Source organism: Hemiscyllium ocellatum, chromosome 8 (assembly GCF_020745735.1).
Source record: "Hemiscyllium ocellatum isolate sHemOce1 chromosome 8, sHemOce1.pat.X.cur, whole genome shotgun sequence".
NCBI lineage: Eukaryota > Metazoa > Chordata > Chondrichthyes > Orectolobiformes > Hemiscylliidae > Hemiscyllium > Hemiscyllium ocellatum.
In genome coordinates this window covers 68,157,042-68,176,979 of record NC_083408.1, presented here as the reverse complement: position 1 = coordinate 68,176,979, position 19,938 = coordinate 68,157,042, and the positions used below count along the sequence as shown (strand labels likewise).

Genomic DNA, 19,938 nt, shown 5'->3' with positions numbered 1-19,938 from the left:
GGGTGATTTGTTTAATTATATTTATATTATGTTAATATCACTAAAAGTTAGTTTATGTTTTGAAGCAGGTTAAGGAGCGTCCCTCTCTTTTGTGTATATGTTTTTTCCTCTTCGACGTGTGATTTCACCCTTACAAACGTTGACTGATATGACGGTGTTTTCTGCTTTGATTTAGTCCAAAATATTAGGTTACCTACGCCTTCTCAATAGATTTAAAAGATGCCGTGTTAGTACCATTTTATAAACTGCTCAGTCCATTTGTCTGGAACACTCGTGATTTACATTTATCAGAGACTGTGTAGCATCTTTCAAACAAGTCGACTGAACAGAACGCGAAAGTTTGATGAAGAACCAGATCAAGCCAGACTTTAAACAAACACGACAGTCCCTTTCTCCGCGAACAGCACCGTTTAATACCATCAGTCCGACATCAGAGGTCTCCTCAGCGCGCAGCGCCCTGGGATATCGGAATCTCGTCAGGCACAGCATCCTGGGATAGCGGAGGCCTCCTCAGCGCGCAGCATTCTGGGATATCGACAGTCCGCTATCGGAGACCTCCTCAGCGCGCAGTACCCTGGGATATCGGCAGTCTTGTGGCCTAAAGTGCGGGAGGAGTGGCAGTGTTGTTGGAGGTATCGGCGGTAATAACAGCAGCAGTGTTGGGTGGCTGTAAACCGAAAAAAACAAGCACTCTGGGTGTGAAGCCCAGGAGGGGTATTGCTAGTCCCGGTCCCTCCTATGAATTCTAAATCCGATTCCGAGGGACCGGTACAAGGCTCGATATCCCGAATCCAGGTGAGTTTTTCCTTTTTTTTCCGCCACGTCCCGGGTGTGAGCGGCCCAGGGTTTGGGGGCGGGGTGCGGTTGACCTGTGATTTTTGTGTCCGAGTCGAGTTTAACACGTTTAATCGGATGCCTTTAAACCTTTGAATGTGGGAAGCTCAGAGGTAGGCCGCAGCCTCGGGTTCTGTTGTGAGTAGGTTCCCGCCTGTTGGTAATTGGACTGTGCGGCAGTTTAGGGGAGTAAGAGTTTTTATTTGCCTCCTCTTGCCTGGGGCCGGAGCGGTAGCTGTCATTGACATACTGAGGGAAATACTAAACCCCGAATGTCGATCCAAATATCTAGAGGTCAATAGCTGCAAATGTTTTATAGCCAAATTCAGGCCAAACCTTTCTAATTTGATCAGAGTTTGTTCCAGCAGCCTCTCCTAGCCTCTCTTTGTACATTTTTGTACGTAATTTCTTACATTCTGTTCCACTTTATTTGGCCTTATAATTACCAATTGAAGAACCGTACACGATCTAATTCTGCAAAAAGAAATGTTCTGTTGTTGCTAGAGTTATGTAGGTGTTGTAGCTAATTTGATAACATTGCACCTCTTCATGCTGAACTGGATGTTCTCAGTTTAAGTTATGGTGAGGGAAACTAGAAGATCCTTCCTTATCAATCTTCCATGCCCACTGTACAGTGTCTGATTTGTTGAGAAGAAATGTTCATGTGTTGCTGGAACTAAATGTGCTCTTGTTTCTAAAATTGTTTAAAAAAACACCCTATGCAGTGTAATGATTGGGCATTTGTTTAGATGCTTTATAAACGTTTTTCCTGTTGGTGATGGTTTGTGGGGTGTATTCTATGTAGTCAACAATTGTGTGTTTGCACTTTTGCCTCTAGTTTAAGAGTTTGTAAATTCAAAGCTTGCACCATGTTTTAACATGTAACCTGTGTTGTCATTCAGTTTGAGAGTGTTAACATAGGATGTTAGCTCCTATGGCACTGTTCAAAAAAGGTCACAATATTCTTTTCTTTTCCAACATCGCCAAAAAAAAACTGGTTATTCATTCATATTTGGGATTGTAGGTGAAGTCTGGCAGTTGCATTTGCCAACACAAGTCACTGAAAATATTTGAGTAAATTTTGACAGCTTGTGACAATATGTTCTACTATACTGAGATGTTGCAAATCTAGTTGCATTCTCACTGGATATTTGAGATTGGTGGACAAGCTGGAGTCATTGGATAATGGTGAGGAGTTGTAATTCTTGATTTTTTAAAAATCTTGGACATACAGATCTATAGTGTAATTTGTTGCGTGTGAGAATGCACAATTTTGAAGAATATCAGATTATTTGGGATGTGAAATGTTTGATTTGAAATCAAAACATTCAGGGTTGAAATGCTATTATTACAGGCACTGACAACTGAAATTATATTAGTTCAGCTCTGAGAAGCTGTAGCCACAGCATGTTGTAATAGTGTACAAGTGGCAAGAAACTGATATACATTCACTGGAAACAAGACCCACCTCAAGATTTTTTTGCTACTTCATGAGAGTATGATGCACTGGCATCCAGTGCTGAACAGTATTAGAAAATATGGATATTCAGAAAGATGCTGGTTTGTTGCTATTCTGCTGTGATAGCAGTTTTTGCATTACTGGCTGTTGTATTTTATCTATGCGTAGAGAAAGCAAGGAGGCAGAAATATCATGGACATATGCAAATATGTTATTTTGCCTGTATAGAGTCATAGAGATGTACAGCACAGACACAGACCCTTCGGTCCAGCTCGTCCATGCCAACTAGATATCCTAAATTAATCTCATCCCATTTGCCAACACTTGGTCCCTATCCCTCTAAACCCTGGAGAAAGTGAGGACTGCAGCTGCTGGAGATCAGCGTCAACAGTGTGGTGCTAGAAAAGCAAAGCAGGTCAAGCAGCATCCAAAGAGTAGGAGAATTGACATTTCAGGCAAGTCTTTCTTCAGAAGGGCTCTTGCCCAGAGCGTCAATTCTACTGCTCAGAAGCTGCCTGACCTGCTGTGCTTTTTCAGCACCACATTCTTGTCTCTCCCTCTAAACCCTTCCTATTCATATACGCATCCAAATGCCTTTTTAAATGTTGTAATTGTACCAGTCTCCACCATGTCCTCTGGCATCTCATTCCATACACTCACCACCTGGGTTGCCCCTTAGGTCCCTTTTAAATCTTTTCCCCAATCACCCTAAACCTATGCACTGTAGTTCTGGACTCTCCCACCCGAGGGAAAAGACCTTGACTATCTACCCAATCCATGCCCTTCATGATTTTTTATAAACCTCTATAACCTCAGCTTCCGACACTCCAAGGAAAACAACCTCAGCCTGTCCCTATAGCTCAACCCCACCAATCCTGGCAACATCCTTTCAAGTTTTACAACATCTTTCCTATGGAAGGGAGACCAAAATTGAACACAATATTCCAAAGGTGGCTGAACCAATGTCCTGTAGAGCCACAACATGACCTCCCAACTCCTATACTCAATGCTCTGACCAATAAAGGACAGCATATTAAACACTGTCCTATCTACTACAGTTTCAAGGAACTAAAAACCTGTGCTCCACAGTCTCTTTGTTCACCAACACTCTCCAGGACTTTACCATTAAGTGTATAAGTCCCGCTCTGATTTCCACGATACAGCACCTCACATTTATCTAAATTACACTCCGTCTGCCACTGCTCAGCCCATTGGCCCATCTGATCAAGAGAGGGAGTGTGGTGCTAGAAAAGCACAGCAGGTCAGGCAGCATCCAAGGAGCAGGAGAGTTGACATTTCAAACAAAACTCTTCATCAGGGATGAGGGGGTGGCCCAAGGGGCCTGAAAGATTAATGGGAGTGGAGTTAGGGGGCAGATAGCTGGGAATGTGATAGGTAGATGAAGGTGATAGGTCAGAGGAGAGGGTGGAATGGATAAGTTGGGAAATTGGTGAAATCCTCATTGATTCCATGTGGTTGGAGGGTTTGGTGGTGGAGGAGGCTTAGGATTTGCATGTCCTTGGCAGATTGGGAGGGAGAGTTAGTGTTCGCCCACAGGGTGGTGGGTTGTTTAGTGCGTGTCCCAGAGATATTCTCTGAAATGTAGATTGGAGAGACAGAATGCCAACATGCAAGTCCAGGGCTGCCTCCACTGCCAGACTCTAGCTACTATATGCCTGGAGGAAGAAGTCCTCATCTTTTGCCTTGGGACCCTCTAACCACACGGGATCAATGTGGATTTCATCAGTTTCCCATTTCCCCTCCCCCACCTTATCCCAGATTCAACCTTCCAACTCGGCATCACCCTACTTGTCCATCTTCCTTCCCACCTATCCGATCCACCCTCCACTCCAACCTATCACCTTCACCCCCACCTTTATCTGCCTATTGCATTCCCAGCCAATGCCCCCCCCCCCCCCCCCCCCAAACAACCTCTCACCACCAGCCTCACCCCTCTCCCACTTATCTCTCAGTCCCCTTTGGCCACCCCCTTATTCCTGATGAAGGCCTTATGCTTGAACATCGACTCTCCTGCTGCTTGGCTGCTGCCTGACCAGTTGTGCTTTTTCAGCACCACACTTTTCAACTCTGATCTCCCGCATCTGCAGTCCTCCCTTCGATGTGATCAAGATCCCATTGTACTCTTTGCTGTCGACTGGTCACAGATGTCCAGTCTTAAAAAGCAAATCTCCACCGCCACCCTTTGTCTGTACCTTCAAGCCAGTTCTGAATCTAAATAGCTATTCTCATGTGATCTAACCTTGCTAACCAGTCAACTATGAGGAACCTTGTCGAACGCCTTACTGAAGTCCATATAGATCCCGTCCACTGCTCTACCCTCATCGATCCTCTTTGTTACTTCATCAAAAAAATTCGATTCAAGTTTGTAAGACATGATTTCCTACACACACAGCCATGTTGACGAACCCTATTCAGTCCTTGCCTTTCCAATTACATGGAAATCCTGTCCCCCAGGATTCCCTCCAACAACTTTCCCACTTCCGATGTCCAGCTTGGTCTATAGTTCCCTGGCTTGTCCTTACCACCTTCCTTAAATAGTAGCACCACGTTCGCCAACATCCAGTCTTCCAGCGCCTCATCTATAACTACGAGCCAGATATCTCCGCAAGGGGCCTAGCAATCACTTCCCTAGCTTCCCGCAGAGTTCTAGGGTACACCTGATCAGGTCCTGGGGATTTATCCGCCATTTTGCGTTTTAAGACATCCTGCACCACCACCTCAGTAATATGGGCATGTTTTCAAGATGTCACCATATTCTGTGTCTTCCATGTCTTCCTCCACTGCAAACCCTGATGCAAAATCCTTGTTTAGTATCTACTCCATCTCCTGCAGTTCCAAACACAGACTGTCTTGCTGATCATGTTTGTGAAAGTGATTTGAAAATTCTAAGGCTCTGCATTCAAAAAGCTTTGCACTATCTTACAGACCACGACTTTTGTCATAAATGTTTAGTGTATTGATATCAATACATTAAATGAAAATTACACTTACTCTGGTTTTGTGTAATGCTCTTCTGATTAAAAGCTCTAACATGACAACTCATCATTATTTCAGGTTGCTCTACCCCCAAAAGTAGCAGACTAGTGGGTAGTGCTAATTTTTGAATCTACGTTTTAGCAGCCCTCTTAAGCTCAGAAGCTTAACCTGTTTGAATTGCTATGTTCTTCTGTTTGAATTTGTGGGTGGCATCTTGGTGTATGACAGTGGCTGTGACTAGCTTTTCTTTTGAACATTTTGACATTAACTTAAAAATCGATGTCCATGGGTCTACTTCCCACTCTTTCTCCTTTTGCTCATCAGAGGAAGCAAAAAAGTGTGTGTGTGTGTGTGTGTGTGTGTGTTTTTTTTTTATTGAATCCCTTTTGGAAGTGAATTAAAATTTATTTCCACTTTGGAGATTATACAGTCATAATAGACTCCATCTTTTTAAAATGTCTGACAAAATTTGACTAGTTTTTTGGTATTACTTTTGGAATTATTACAGTCACTGTGTATTCAACTAAGATATTTTAGTAAGTGCATTTCCCAAACCTGGGTGCAAGGTTGCAGTGGATATTTCTTTTTTTACAAGATTTGTTGGTGTGTTGGAATTTTAGTAATGTGCTCTTCCAGGTTTAAAATTTCATAATCACAGTATTAGTAAATATCTGAGAAATCTTCGTAATAACTAGAGTTCTTGTTCTCTTTCTGATGACTTTAGTGGGAAAAATCTATTTTAATGTTCCATTTGGACTCTAATATTCAGCAAGGAAAACACTGTAGATGTGTTTGGGGTCAGCCTTAACTTATTGAATAATCAAAAAGTGAATAGTTTTATCAAACGTGAGGTCTGTAAGATACTAAAGGGGATTTGAGGTATATAAGATGTTAAAGGGAGTAAACAGAGTAGATATAGAGAGGCTGGTTCCTCTTATGGGGCAATCTGGAATAAACAGTTGTAAATTTAGGATAAGGGTAGTAGATTTAAAACTGAGATGAGGAAAAATTGCTTTTTTGTGTTTTTTTTTATTTAATCAGGTGCCCCGTATCTAAGAAGGATTGGAAGATTGTTACTAGTGCCTCCACAATTTCCACACACACATCACTAATGGGTGACATTAGTGTCTGCTGCTGTGTTCCCAAAATAGATGCAGCACAGTTATTATGACGATAAAGGTTCCTTTGCACTGCCCTCCAGTATGGGTGGGAAGCTCAGATGTTCTTTTACCTTTTATACTGCATATTGTGCCTTCTGTATGATATTATTTGTTTAGTGCTGAACTGAGGGAATTTCTCTGCTCTGGACCCATACACAATAGGAATTAACATGAGGCCACCCACAATCTTATTTCACTTGAGACTTCATAACCAGCATAAGGAGCAGGCATTCATTCCATAATACTGACTTGGTGAAAGGTGTGTTAAGCCTAGTATGAAACCCAGTTCCTTTTAATGGCATGTCTTTAAAGTAGTTCACTTAAAATCTTTCTACAAATAATATCCTGGAGTGAAAGGCAATATTTTAACCTAATCAAAGGTTTTAAATGTTCTGTACTATATGTCCAAAGAATATTAGCAAAGAAATGTCAATGAGAAGTGTGGAAAATGGCCAAGATTTATCCAAATGCTAGGTACAGGTGCACTGAGAATTCATTTCAATCGATAGTAATTCTTGGTTACTATTTGAAGAGAAGCTGTTTCATGAGAGTAATAATCATAAAATTAGTACACTTTAAAAAATGAGAAGTCATTAGTACTTGTACGAGGATACTTTATGTTGTCTGAAAGATACTTAATGTTTGTGTAAGAGACTAGTTGATAAAATTAGTGCATAATTTTAATGGCTGTATGGCAGCAGTAAAAGGACTGTTTACGTCAGAATGTAGAGAATAATGTTTAACGTTTTTAGACGGCAGGAATCTAAGGAACACTTTTTTCAGAGATCATTGTGCAAAATAGCATTGATTTCCTTCAAGGGTGCTGTCAGCGACCTCAGGTTCCCACAATGATCGAGCAATTGCTGTGGTATGGTTTTTCACTTTCATTAGTGGCACTTTTAAATCTGGTGCTATGTAAAGGGATGGCTTGGCTGCAGCAACAGTAATATCGATAAAGAGGTTGACAGCCAATCTCATTGAGCGATTCACAAACATACTAGAAAGTTAAAAATTTTCAAAACTTATCACTTTTTTTGAAAAAAATTTTCAGATGGCAAAATAAATGAATGTGTTTAGGTTAAGGTAACTCGTAAAGAAACTTTTTAAAAAATGAAATATTTGGAATTTTTAGTCACTCTGGCAAAAGTTGATATTCTAAAACAAAATACAAGATTAGCTTTTCAGAAACAGTGAAAGTGTTTAGCATTAATTGTGCAATTCATACATGTTTTAAAAATACAATTACAACTCCGTCAACAAAGTCTGACTTATTTAAGGGATTATTTAGCAAGAACAACAACATGAGTGAAAATTGTCTTCTGTGTGCAGATGCTTGAGCAGCATAAAATACTGAGCTTGCAGATGAATCCATGTCAAGAACAGAAACAGGCCATTCAGCCCTTTAAACCATCCAGTAAGGTCGTGGTTGATATGTGTCTGACTTCTCTGTTCTCATCTGCTAGTGTTAAGTTCTTGATTTCTTTGCCCAACAAGGATCTTTTCATCTCTGTCGTAAAGATATTCAGTATTCCCTGTCCTGAGACAGTGTTCCAAAGTCTCCACAACCTTAAATCAGTGTCTCCCTTGTTCTGCAATCACCCACAAGAGTAAACATTCTTTCCACATCCACCTTGTCAAGACCATTGATAATTTGATAAACATTGAATTCAGCAATTTCAGACCATGAACTTGTTTTGATTACACCCCACAGTGCCTTGTTTATGTGGGTTTGTTCTGCTAAAAACACTGGGGGAAGAGTGTTTTGAATGAATTAGAACACGTGGAACAATTCTGTTGTCATTTCCATAAGTTATTTGGATTCCAACACAAACTGGAAGGCATTTTTCCCCAAAAAGTTTTAGTGAAGGGCTTACGTGTACATTTAAAAGACATATCAATAAGTGCATGAATAAGAAGTGTTTAGGATGTTATGGGACAAGGGATTTTGGGTAGTATGGTCAGCATAGACTGGTTGGACTGAAGGGTCTGTTCTATACTTCTTAAGTATACAAGAGGGAATATTGGATGCTTGTGATAAAAGGACAACAATAATCATGGGTTATTTTAATCTATGTGCGAACTGGAAACCAGATTGAGTATACAGGATGATGTTAAAATTGGTTCCAGAACATGCTGCTCTAAAACTATCAGAAGGTGGGCTGTATTAGACTTGATGTTGTGTAATTTGGTAGGATTAATAACCTTAGATTAAAGGCACCTGAAGGAAGCAACAGTTCTCATTTTGAAGGAGAGAGGAAGTGGCTTTAAGATGTGTATTTTAAATTAAAGTAAGGAAAACTACGGGGCATTTAAAGCTGAAGTGGCTGGCTGGAATACTGCAAGATAGAGAAGCAGTGACAAATGTTTAAAGAGATGTTCTAGACTATTCAGAATAAGTTTGTCTTTCCTATAAAGAAAAATCCCACCCATCAGCATAGGAGTAAATTACTGTAGATGATGGAATCGGTGCTGAAAACAACCAGTGCTGGAGATTACAGCAAGCCAGACAGCATCCATGGAGACAGAGTGAGCAAACTATGGACACTATCTGACTTACAGATCTTCAGCATTGGCTGTTTTCACCCACCATCAGTGGTTGAAGAAGGAAAAAGATGAGTAGTGGTCTTGGTTAGAAATTTAGTGAGTATTTCCCCGTACAGTCTTTTATAAGTAAAAATTGATTTTTAGTTTGATTTAAGAATGAAACAACAAATATGGTAAGGCCCCTGGTACATATTTAATATTCATTACATAGTCATATACAGCATGGCAACAACATGAGAAGAAGTACACAGAATAATCTAAGGGGAAGATATGGCAAAGCAGCTCAGCCAAGCAGTATACTCCACCTGTGTGACATGGGCAATTGTGTTGCTGGAAAAGTGCAGCGGGTCAGGCAGCATCCAAGGAGCAGGAGAGTCGAAGTTTCGGGCATGAGCCCTTCAGGATACTTCCAGTGACCAGGGTGTCTGAACTGCCTCTCTAGCTACCCAGCTGCTCCCACTCTCCAGCCCTATCTCTGTAGCCCTTTAACTTGATTACTGTAAAATATATATTCGGTTGTCTTTTGAAACCACCTATCGATTTCACCTCTCCCACTCTCCCAGGCAGCACATTCCAAATCCTAACAACTGAGTAAAGAAGTTTCTCATCTCATTCCTCGTTCTTTTGCTGACAGTGTTCAAATTGTGACTCCTAATTATTGAAAACACAATATCCTTCTTTACCCTGTCAAAATTGCTGATAATTTTGAAAACCTCAATAAGGTCATCTCTTAATCTTGTCTGCTCAAGGAGAATAAGCCCAACCTCTCTAAATTTTCCTTGTATTTAAAATCGTTCATTCCTGGTATCAATCTAATAAATGTCCTTTGAACTCTCTCCAGGGCTTTAACGTCCTTCCATAAATAAGGTGGACAGAAATGAACACACTACTCCAAACGTGGTCTGACCAATTATTTGTAGAGGTATAGTATCGCTTCTTTACTTTTACACTCTTTGCGTATATTTATAAACCAAAGGATCCTATAAGCATTTGTAACTTTTTCAGCTTGCCTGCCCACCTTCAGAGAGTCATGCACATGAACAGTGAGGTCACTCTTCTCCTGGAATTCCCTCATTAATAGTATTGTAGGTCAACCCACAGAACATGGACTGCAGTTTACCACCACCTTCTCATGGGCAATTTGGGGCAAGCAATAAACACTGACCAGCCAGCAGTGTCCACATTCCACAGATGAATCAAAAAGGAATACTACCCTCAAAGTTAGACTTCTGAGCCTACCAAAATGCATCACAGTCTTCTGTGTTGAAATTCATCTGCCAAGTGTTTGCCCATTTGGCGAATTTTTCAGTTTTCCTTTGGAGTCACTCAGCATCATCCTCACAATTCGATATTCTCCCTAGCTAGTATCATCTACAAATTTAGATAGTTTGCTCTCAAAACCCATTTCTAAATCACTATATAAGTTTGAAAAAAGCAAGGCTCACAAAACCAATCCCTAGGGAACATCACTTTCAATTTGAGAAATCTGGAATGCCCATCTATACCTACCTCCAGTTTCCTGTCTTTTAGCCTGTTTCTAATCCATGCTGCCAAGGACCCATCAATCCCAAACCATTCTATTTTGCTATATAACCTACCATGTGGCACTGTATCAAATGCTTTCAGGAAGTCCAAATATACAACATCCACAATGTGTCGCCTTGTCAAAGAACTCAATTAAGTGTTTCGCCCATAACCTTTCCTTGACAAGGCCATATTGACTTCTAGTGTGGAACATATTTTTTTCTGTCTGTATACTCAACTTATCCCATATAATGGCTGCTTCAGCCTTAAAACTTCTTAATCTCTAGATCATATTCAAATATTTTAACTCCAGGTGTGGAGTGTCTTGATATTTTCTATCTTAAACGTGCTACACAAATGCGAGTGTGGTGTGTCTTGCAAAGTGCATTGAACTTACACTTGTGTTTCTGTCCTTTTTAATTTTTCTTGTTACACTATTCAGTGCATAAAATTGTTCTGCAATCTAAACTCTTGATATATTTTAGATAATCATCTGTCTATAGGTGGGTGTTTCTTTTTTTTAAAAAGCAATTTATTCCGCTATACTGTCGTTCACGTGATTATCTGGAGATGATTACTGTTATGATTCTGCTTTTTCATTTGATATTTAACTTCTTATAATCCCTCAGCACAACTCTTTCTTTTTTCCCTCATTCCACCTGTATTGCTGGTGTCAATGTGGAGCACAAAAACTGGATCCTCCCCTCACCACTGCAAGTTCTTCTCTAGCTCAAAGTGCATAGACTGAATTCTAGCACCAGGCAGACAACAGCAGCACCTGGGCTCTTGCAGCCTGCTGTAGAAAACTATGTAAATCCTCCACATGGTCCGCTACCACCACTACATTCCTTTTTAATTCCCTCCTACATGAATGGCTTCCTGTACTGCAGTGCCATAGCCTGTCAGCTTAACTACTATTTTAAAAGTCAAAATGGTCAGTGGAGATATTCTACTGTTGGGTCAAAATTCTGGAATTCCGTCCCTAACAGCACTATGGGAATACCTACACCAAAAGGACTGAATTGGTTTGAGAGCAGTTCATTATCACAGCTTCAAGGCCAAATATGGATGGACAATAAATACTGGAGCAGTCAGCTGAGTCCACATCCCCTAAATAAACAATAAAGATTGTCCAATCATTCAACTGCAAATAAGGGGAGCTAAAAAAAAATCCTGCAGCACCAAACCTGTTCTCTCTACAAAAATAATGAATCCCAGTCTGAATAGACAATTTAATCTTGGATACCAGATTTAATTTTTCTTGCTGAAGACACCACCGTGTTTCATTGTATTGAGTGCATGTTTGTGTTAAAAATGCCTCCATGCTTTATTTCTGAATGGCAAGATGATTGTACAGGAGACTCGGTATCGAGGACATAATAGTCCGAGTTAAGGTCCTTCCCAGAGCAGTCGGGGCTAGCAAGTCCTGTAGAGCTGTGCCCCAGCAATGCTTCCTGCCCACTCTGCACTGTGCCTGACACGCCCTGTGCCATGTGTTAAGTCTTTTGTGCTGCTGTTCCACAGTATACTCCTGCTCACTCAGTCACTCGAACTGTCTGGTGACTTTCTGCGTTTTAATGTCTGTTCCAGTCGATAGGGGCGAACTTGCTGGTGTCGATAAAGCGTTCCGCATAGTTCACAAAGCAGGTTTCTGTTCTGCTGTAGAGCCATTGGCCTGGTTTATCCATACATTTATCCTGCCAAGGGAGAGGGCAATAATCAACTGGACAGGAGTGATGTGTTGGGACCTGATCAAATTTGACATATCAAAGGAATCTGAGGGAAGTGGGAACATGTCTGGCCTCTAGTGACTACTTTCAAATAGAGGCACAATAAACTTGCTTGTTACAGTTACATTAAACATCTGTAAGGGGATATTTTGGACTCTTTCAAGGTCAAATCATTCAATTTTTGCACAACAAAGTAATGGGAAGCAGTCAACAAGAGAAAGTAACATACATGAGGCTCAGTGGTTAGCACTGCTCCAGTTTTCATTCACAATACAAAGATGTGCAGATTAGATGAATTGCCCGTTGTGTTCAGGGATGTGTAGGTTAGGTGCTTTAGTCAGGGGTAAATGTAGAGTAATAGGGAATGGGTTTGGATGGGATGCTTTTCAGAGGGTTGGTGTGGACTTCTTGAGTCAAAGGTCCTGCTTCCACACTGTAGAGATTCTGTGATATGACAGCAGCACATGAATGATCCAATTCAATATACTTCATATTTCAGTGATCTTTCCAACCTAATGCATCTTGCACGATCACCTATACTTTAATGGGACAGATTTGATGATTTTAAAAAAACAGGTGTTTTATTCTCAAATGTATCTAGTTGGAAAAAAATAAATTTTTAATGAAATCAATAACGAAAGGAACTCTAATCGAACATAGCTGCAAATGATCATGCAGCAGGGTGGAGTTCAGGCCACAGTCCAGTCAAACATGATTTTATTGAATGAGAGTAGGCATGAAAGTCTATATATTGTTCACACTGGCTCCTCATGTGGTGTAATGAAGACTCCATTAATTTTGATTGGTTTTATATTCTGGATGTAGTTGCTAATAAAAACATTGTTTGCAAATATAGTCGTGTACTTTATCTGAGTAGATAAAGAAATAAATTAGCAAGGGACAGTATGTGCATGAGAAGACTGTCACCATCTAATAAACTCACTTCCAAGTTGTGCCTGTTTCTAACTAGAAAATAAATTGCTTTTACTTCTTGCAGCTGGTGCAAAATATTGGAATTCACTGTGCAAAACTACCATAGGAGTTCCCTCACCACCCAGATTGCTGTGGTTCAAAAGGCAGTTCTTCACCACCACCTCAATAGGTATTAAGTCGAGGGCAGTGTCAGAGACACCAGATCTCAGGAATTTTTAAGAAATCCCTTTCATAATGCACATGATTAAATCTTGGCAAATAGTTTTGTAATATTTGAAGTTGTCTTAACAATATGTCCAATAATATTAATCTGCACATGTACCAAATGTCTTACTATAAAGAGTACGATTACACATCATACAATGTGTTGATGGTAGATAACCTCACAAGCTTGCAACGGAAGTTGCACATGTGCCAGATCGATGAGATAAGGCATATTCTTTGAAAGGTATTATTGATCCAATTAACTTTCAGCAATAATCTGTTAGCTTGCCTGATTTATTTTTCTCCTGCCAGTCCATGTTATCATATTCTTTTGAATTTTGCTGGAATTCAACCTGCACTTACCTCCTGGTGTAGATTAATAATACCAGCCCTCTGAAGAGCATCCCATCCAGACCCATTACTCACCCCTAAACACTGTTGCCATTCTGTGCCCATGGTAATCATGCGTCAGAGCAATTTTGCTGTTTCTTAGATCATGAATACTACCAGATTAGTAAAAGTTTCAAAAACTGTACTTGGTTCACTAGATTAGTTGCAATAGATACCAAGACTGAGACAATGCAAATTGAGAATTTTTGTATGCTGGTTATTGTATATTTCTGAGTTTTTGTAATTCCTTCACAAATTTGTCCATGAAAAACGAGTTAAACAGGATTGAAAGATCCTAAATCCTTTGATAAATCAGTTTTTCAAAATAAAATTATAGGATGTGGACATGATTGGTAAGGCCTTGAGAAAGTCGTGATGAACAACCTTCTTGAGAACTAAGAGATCATTTCAGCGATTAGTTAACTCGCCCATGACTGTGGAGCTGGAAATGGAAAAAGGGCGATTTTCTTCCCTAAAGGATGTTAATGAACATGATGCTTTTTAACTAATAAAATGGTAGTTACAAGATCATTAGTTGATGCAGAATCTTTGCAGTTTTTTCTTTTTTTTTCAGTTTACAAACTATTCCAGCATCCTTGCATTCTTGTTTATGCATTTGCCATCACATTAATTTTACCAGTGATATAGATAACGCTCAGAGTTAGGTTTATGTATCATGGGTAATTGTCAGCTATTCCTGCTGCCTATCTCGCAGTTGCAGCTCTTTGGTGTTCAACATGGGTTTTAAATACTCAAGATAGTGTGTTTTTAAATTCTTGTAAGAGAATCATTTCTGCCAGTCAAAATTGCTTTGCTTTACCCTTCTAAATGCACTGTGTATTTGCCCAGGCTGTTTCCTTCAGTTTCAAAACATCTGCCTATATGCTTCAGCAATTCACTCATTATCTGCAGAAAACTTTTCTGATAATGATGTATAAATTTAATGGGCTCCAACTATCAACTTGTTCTGTTTTCCTTTGGCCATTTTCATTTGTTTTGCTACCTTTTTCAAACAGCCAATCAACTCCATATCCTTTCCCTCAAATTTTAGTACGGCTTGTACAAATTTAAACATTTCCTTCCTCGACTTTAGATTATGGAATGGTATCCTCGTCAGAGCCTGTTTCTTATGAAGTCACTTTTTTTTCAACTCCATCTGCCTAAGCTTGCATTCTTGTTTCAGTTCTGTTAAAGTACTTACTTGAGGTGGCCAAGGGAATCCCCGATGGACTTGACTTGTAGGCCTTTCTTGGTTTTTCCCAAAAGATTGTGCTCTGTGGTAGTCTGGGATATAAAACTCTTACAGACAGTTTAGTTTAAATTATTACCTTTTACTTACCAATGGTGTCAATGTTACACTATAACATTGATACTTACAAGCCAGAATTGAACTAAGGTTCTAAAACTATTAGCAGAGTAGTGGTGCCAGCTCTTATTACCCCTAAGAGCTCTCTCAGGCTACTCTCCTAATTGCTGCAAACAAGCTGTCTTTATACAAAATTTGGCATTAAAATTATAAAAACTCCACTGTCCTTAATCAGATAAGCAGTAATAAAAAGGCAAAAAGTTAGTAGAGTAAGAGAAACCCATTGACAGGTCTGAGTACACTTGACTAATTAAGCTATGTGCTCATCAAAGTGGGAAATCTTGATCCAGCCAGGCCCCAAATGGCCAGTTGCTTTGGCTAGATAACCCTTCCCTTTTAACAGGACATCATATCGAGGGCCTAGTCTAAACTATATGGGAAAGGTCAGAAGGTAACCCCGCTCAGCTAACCTGTCCAGTATCATGTCTTAGAAAATGGCTTTTTCTTTAAAAATCATCTTGGATCACTAGAATATAAATCTCGAGATCCAGGAATAGCACACAGACATTCAATCCAAGACAAGCCATTGTTCACTCAAATCAGACCACAGAGTCGATCTTTCCACGGGTTTCCATCCCCTCCCCCTCCCCCACCCCTGAACCCTTCACTCAGTGAATGTAATTTACAGAGGAATGTTCTTTCTTTTTTTTCTCGCTCGCTCTCTCTCTCGCTCTCTCTCTCTCACACACACACACACACACACACACACACACACACACACACACACACACACACCCCTTCCAACTTCCTTACTATGTCAGCTTCAGCCTTTGTGTTTTCCTAGCCTGTAAGGGTAATGAGACATTCACCATTCCAGAACAATCAGGATGAGGGAGCTGAGATTCATAAATTCAAATCTGCTCAGTGTGATATATGTGAAGATCTATCAGGATTGTTCTCTTACGTGCATATTCCACTTAGCTTATTAAATTACAAGATCTTTTTCTATTGAGTATGAGTTTTGTTAAGAGTCTTTGATATAACCATAACTTTAGTTATCAGACATCCTACTGTGAAATATGCACAATCTTCCAGCCCCCTGTGTGAGAAGGAAGTACTGCCACACATTCCACAAGTAAACAAATGTTATCACCTTATTTATGCCGATCCATTAACACTAAGAACAGATGTTCCCAAATGGGCCTTCCCCACCGTGGTCAAGTGTTTTCCTGCATGTCAAGTAGCAAATGTGTCACATGTAAGGCTACAAGCTGTCTCCGTTCCATTGCCCTATCCTTTTTACTTTGCCGGATATCTAGCTCCAACCTCTTGAGTGCTCGCTTTTTTTTCTTTCTGTCTCCTGAAATTCAAGTCTTGAAGTTAAAGTTCACCTATTTCCCTTTCTTTACAATTTCATTGTATTTTCTTTTCTATTTCTAGCTGCATTATCTATTTTGCCTGATGAATTTGAATTGATTAATCATTGTCACGTGCCAACATGGTGAAACTGTTGTTTTGCATGCTTTAGACATGCAAGGTGCATCAGGTAGCAGAAGAGTTCCAGAATACAGTGTTAGAGCTGCAGGAATCAACATTAACATTTGAGAAATCTATTCAAAGGTCTGATAGCAGGGAAGAAACAGTTTTGAATCTGTTTGTATGTGTATTCAAATTTTCGTATCTTCTGCCTGACATAAGAGGGTGGAAGAGAGGGGTCTCTGATTACGTTGGTTGCTTTCCTGAGGCAGCGGCAAATATAGATGGAGCCAATGGATGGAAGGCTGATTTTTGTGATGGTCTGGGCTGTGTTCACAACTCTGTAGTTTTTGTCTTGGGAAGAGCAATTGCCATAGCATTCTGATGCATCCAGATAGACCATGAGATTAGGCCATTCAACCCATTGAGTCTGCTCTGCCATTTAATCATGGCTGATGAGTTTCTCAACCCCATTTTCCTGCTTTCTTCCTGTCACCCTCGAGTAATTTGATACTCAAGAACCCATTTATCTCGATCTCAAATATACTCAGTGACCTGGCCTCCACAGCTTTCTGTGGCAATGAATTCCATAGGTTCACCACTCTCTGCCTGATTAAGTTTCTCCTTATCTGTTCTAAAAGGTCTTCTCTTTACTCTAAGGCAGTCTTAGTCTTTCTTACCAATGGAAACATCTTCCCAACACATACTCTGTCCAGCCATTCAGTATTCCTAAGTCTCTTTGCGCTTCACACCTCTGAATTTTTTCCCCATTTAGAAAGTAGTCCACACCACACATTTTCCCATGTTGTACTCCTTTACAACTCCTTTGCCCACTCTCTTAACCTGTCCAAATCCTTCTGCAGCCTTTTTGCCTCCTCGATGCTACCTGTCCCTCCACCTATCTTTGTATAGTCTGCAAACTTAGCCAGAATGCCCTCAGTTCCTTCATCCAGATCATTAATGTATCAAGTAAAAAGTGATGGGCCCAACACTGAACCTTGTGGAGCACCACCTTGTTACCGGTTGCCATCCTGAGAGGGACCCTTTTATCCCCACTTGCTGCTTTCCACCAGACAGCCAAGCTTCTATCCATGCTAGCAGATTGACTCTGACACCATGGGCCCTTAGCTTACTCAGCAGCCTCCTGTGTGGCACCTTGTCAAAGCCTTCTTGAAGTCCACATAGATAACATTCATTAGCTCTCCTTGGTCTAACCTGTAATTACTTCCTCAAAAAATTCTAGCAGATTTTTTGGGCATGACCTCCCCTTGATGAAACTTTCTCCTGTTTTGCTATATATTTCCAAATAATCAGAAATCTCATCCTCCTTGATTCCAGGAACTTACCCACGATTGAGGTTAGGCTAATTGTTCACTACTTTATATGTTTTCTCTTTTGCTTTTATGTGCTTCCTGACTTCCCTACTCATCCTCCCTGTACCATGCTGCTTCTTCCTCGGGATGCATCTCTGCTGTGTATCCTGAATACTCCCAGAAACTCCTGCCATTGTGGTTCCACTACCTTTCCTGCTAGGCTCCTCTCCCAGTCAATTCTACCCAGCTCTTCCCTCATGCCTCAGTGGTTACCATTATTCAGCTGTACCACTTTTACCTCTGATTCTTTCTATGAATTTACTCTGCAATTTGAGATCAATCCTATTTTGATCACTACCTCCTAAGGGTTCCTTCACCTTAAGCTCCCTTATCAAGTCTGCCTCATTGCACAACACTAATTACAGTATTGCCTGTTCTCTAGTGGGCCCTATCACAAGCTGCATCCAAAAAGCCATCTTGTAGACATTCCACAAATTCTTTTTCTTCCAGTCCATTACCATGATTAGATGCTTTCTATGATGCATCTGTAAAAATTGGTAAGAGTCCTTGTGGACATGTTGAATTTCCTTTGCTTCCTGAGGAAGTGCAGGTGTGGTTGTGCTTTTTTTGATGGTTGTCTCCTTGTACGTCAACCAGGACAGATTGTTGGTGATCATTGCTCACAGAAACTTGTTAACCATCTCCACCTTGGCACAACTGATGCAGACAGGCATGCCTCCCAGCTCCTTCATTTTGCTGATTTTGATGGAGAGATTTTTAAAAACTGTGGATGCTGTAAATCAGAAGCAAAAACAGAAATTGCTGCCAGACCTGCTGAGCTTTTCCAGCAATTTTCTATTTTTTGTTGATTAGGAGTTTGTTGTCTTTAAACCATGCAGCTTTAACTAACTGCAATTGAATTCTTATTAATTCATGTAACTCACAATTTAGTATGCCTAGGTCCACTTGTACAGGTGCACAATCCTTTTATCTGAAATGCTTGGGACCAGCTGGTTTTCGGAATTCAGAATTTTCTGAATTTCTGCATAATTGACAGTTTGATGGTGAAATTTTTAAAAATCTTACTGGAGGAGCGCACACACTGAGTAGAATGGGGCCTGGAAACAGAATTGAGGCATTGAGGCCTGCCAGAGCTGGGCCAACCACCCCCCACCCCAACCATGTCACATCTGAGTGACGTGCATTGAGTGGGTGTGAAGTTGGGTTAACTGTTTGCACGGCAAACAACCTTGCTAATGAGAAGAAAACTTCACAAAAAAACTTTGGACTTTGGAGCTTTTCGGATAAAGGGTTGTCTACCTGCATTCTCACAAGTCCGAACTGTTCTTAAATTTTAATTATTCTTGCTATCATACGTTTTATTGAAAATTCCCCTTGTAACTCCTTTGTCAATTTGAGAGCCTCAGTCATGACCTCTCTAAACATCAGAGCTATCCCCTATGTCTGCAGCTATTCCCAGTACCATTTTATTTTAAAATATAACTAGCCTTTGATCCTATCCCAATTAAACTTACTCCATGGCCAGTTTCATGTCAATGTTCAAAGATCCCACACTGAGCTCCTAAATGTTTTTCATGTCAGTCATGAGAAGGTTGTGGCAAAGTAAAGTCCCAGTTGTCCATAGGTAATACAGTAATGAGGTACATGACTAACATGCTGCTGGGGTGTTTCCATTTTCTAGTGGTTACATTTGTCCATTGTACGGAGACTGGATCCTGATTCCATTTTTGGTTTGCGCACATTGTTAGTTAAGTATGATGTTGGTATTCAAGTGATATGTCATGAGATGTTGACTGCACTGACATATCATTGGAACTGTGAATAGGAAACATCACTGACTTATAAATTGTGGAGGATACTATTTAGCAGATCAAGTGCCATCTTTTGAGATGGAGCATTTTTTTCACGTATGGATTTGAATAGTTCGTGTGTTTTATGCTGAGCTTATAAAAAATAACTAGAAAGCAATGCTTGTTTGACAACTAATATATCACATGAATTGTTATGCATATTACCTTTGTTTAAAAAGAGATCTTACTTCAATTAG

General features: G+C 40.3%; 1 protein-coding gene across 6 annotated transcripts in view; it reads left to right on the top strand.

Moving 5' to 3' along the window:
* Window positions 1-552: 552 nt before the first annotated feature.
* fbxo34 (F-box protein 34) overlaps window positions 553-19,938 on the top strand; it is a 41,620-nt gene continuing 22,234 nt past the window's right edge. For 3 of the 6 annotated variants that reach the window (XM_060829134.1, XM_060829132.1, XM_060829131.1), the window contains exons 1-2: window positions 553-795; window positions 9,836-9,916. The gene's annotated coding sequence lies outside the window, so the exon portion shown is untranslated. The remainder of the gene's footprint in view (window positions 796-9,835; window positions 9,917-19,938) is intronic. The other 3 variants (XM_060829137.1, XM_060829136.1, XM_060829135.1) reach the window with 1 other exon arrangement.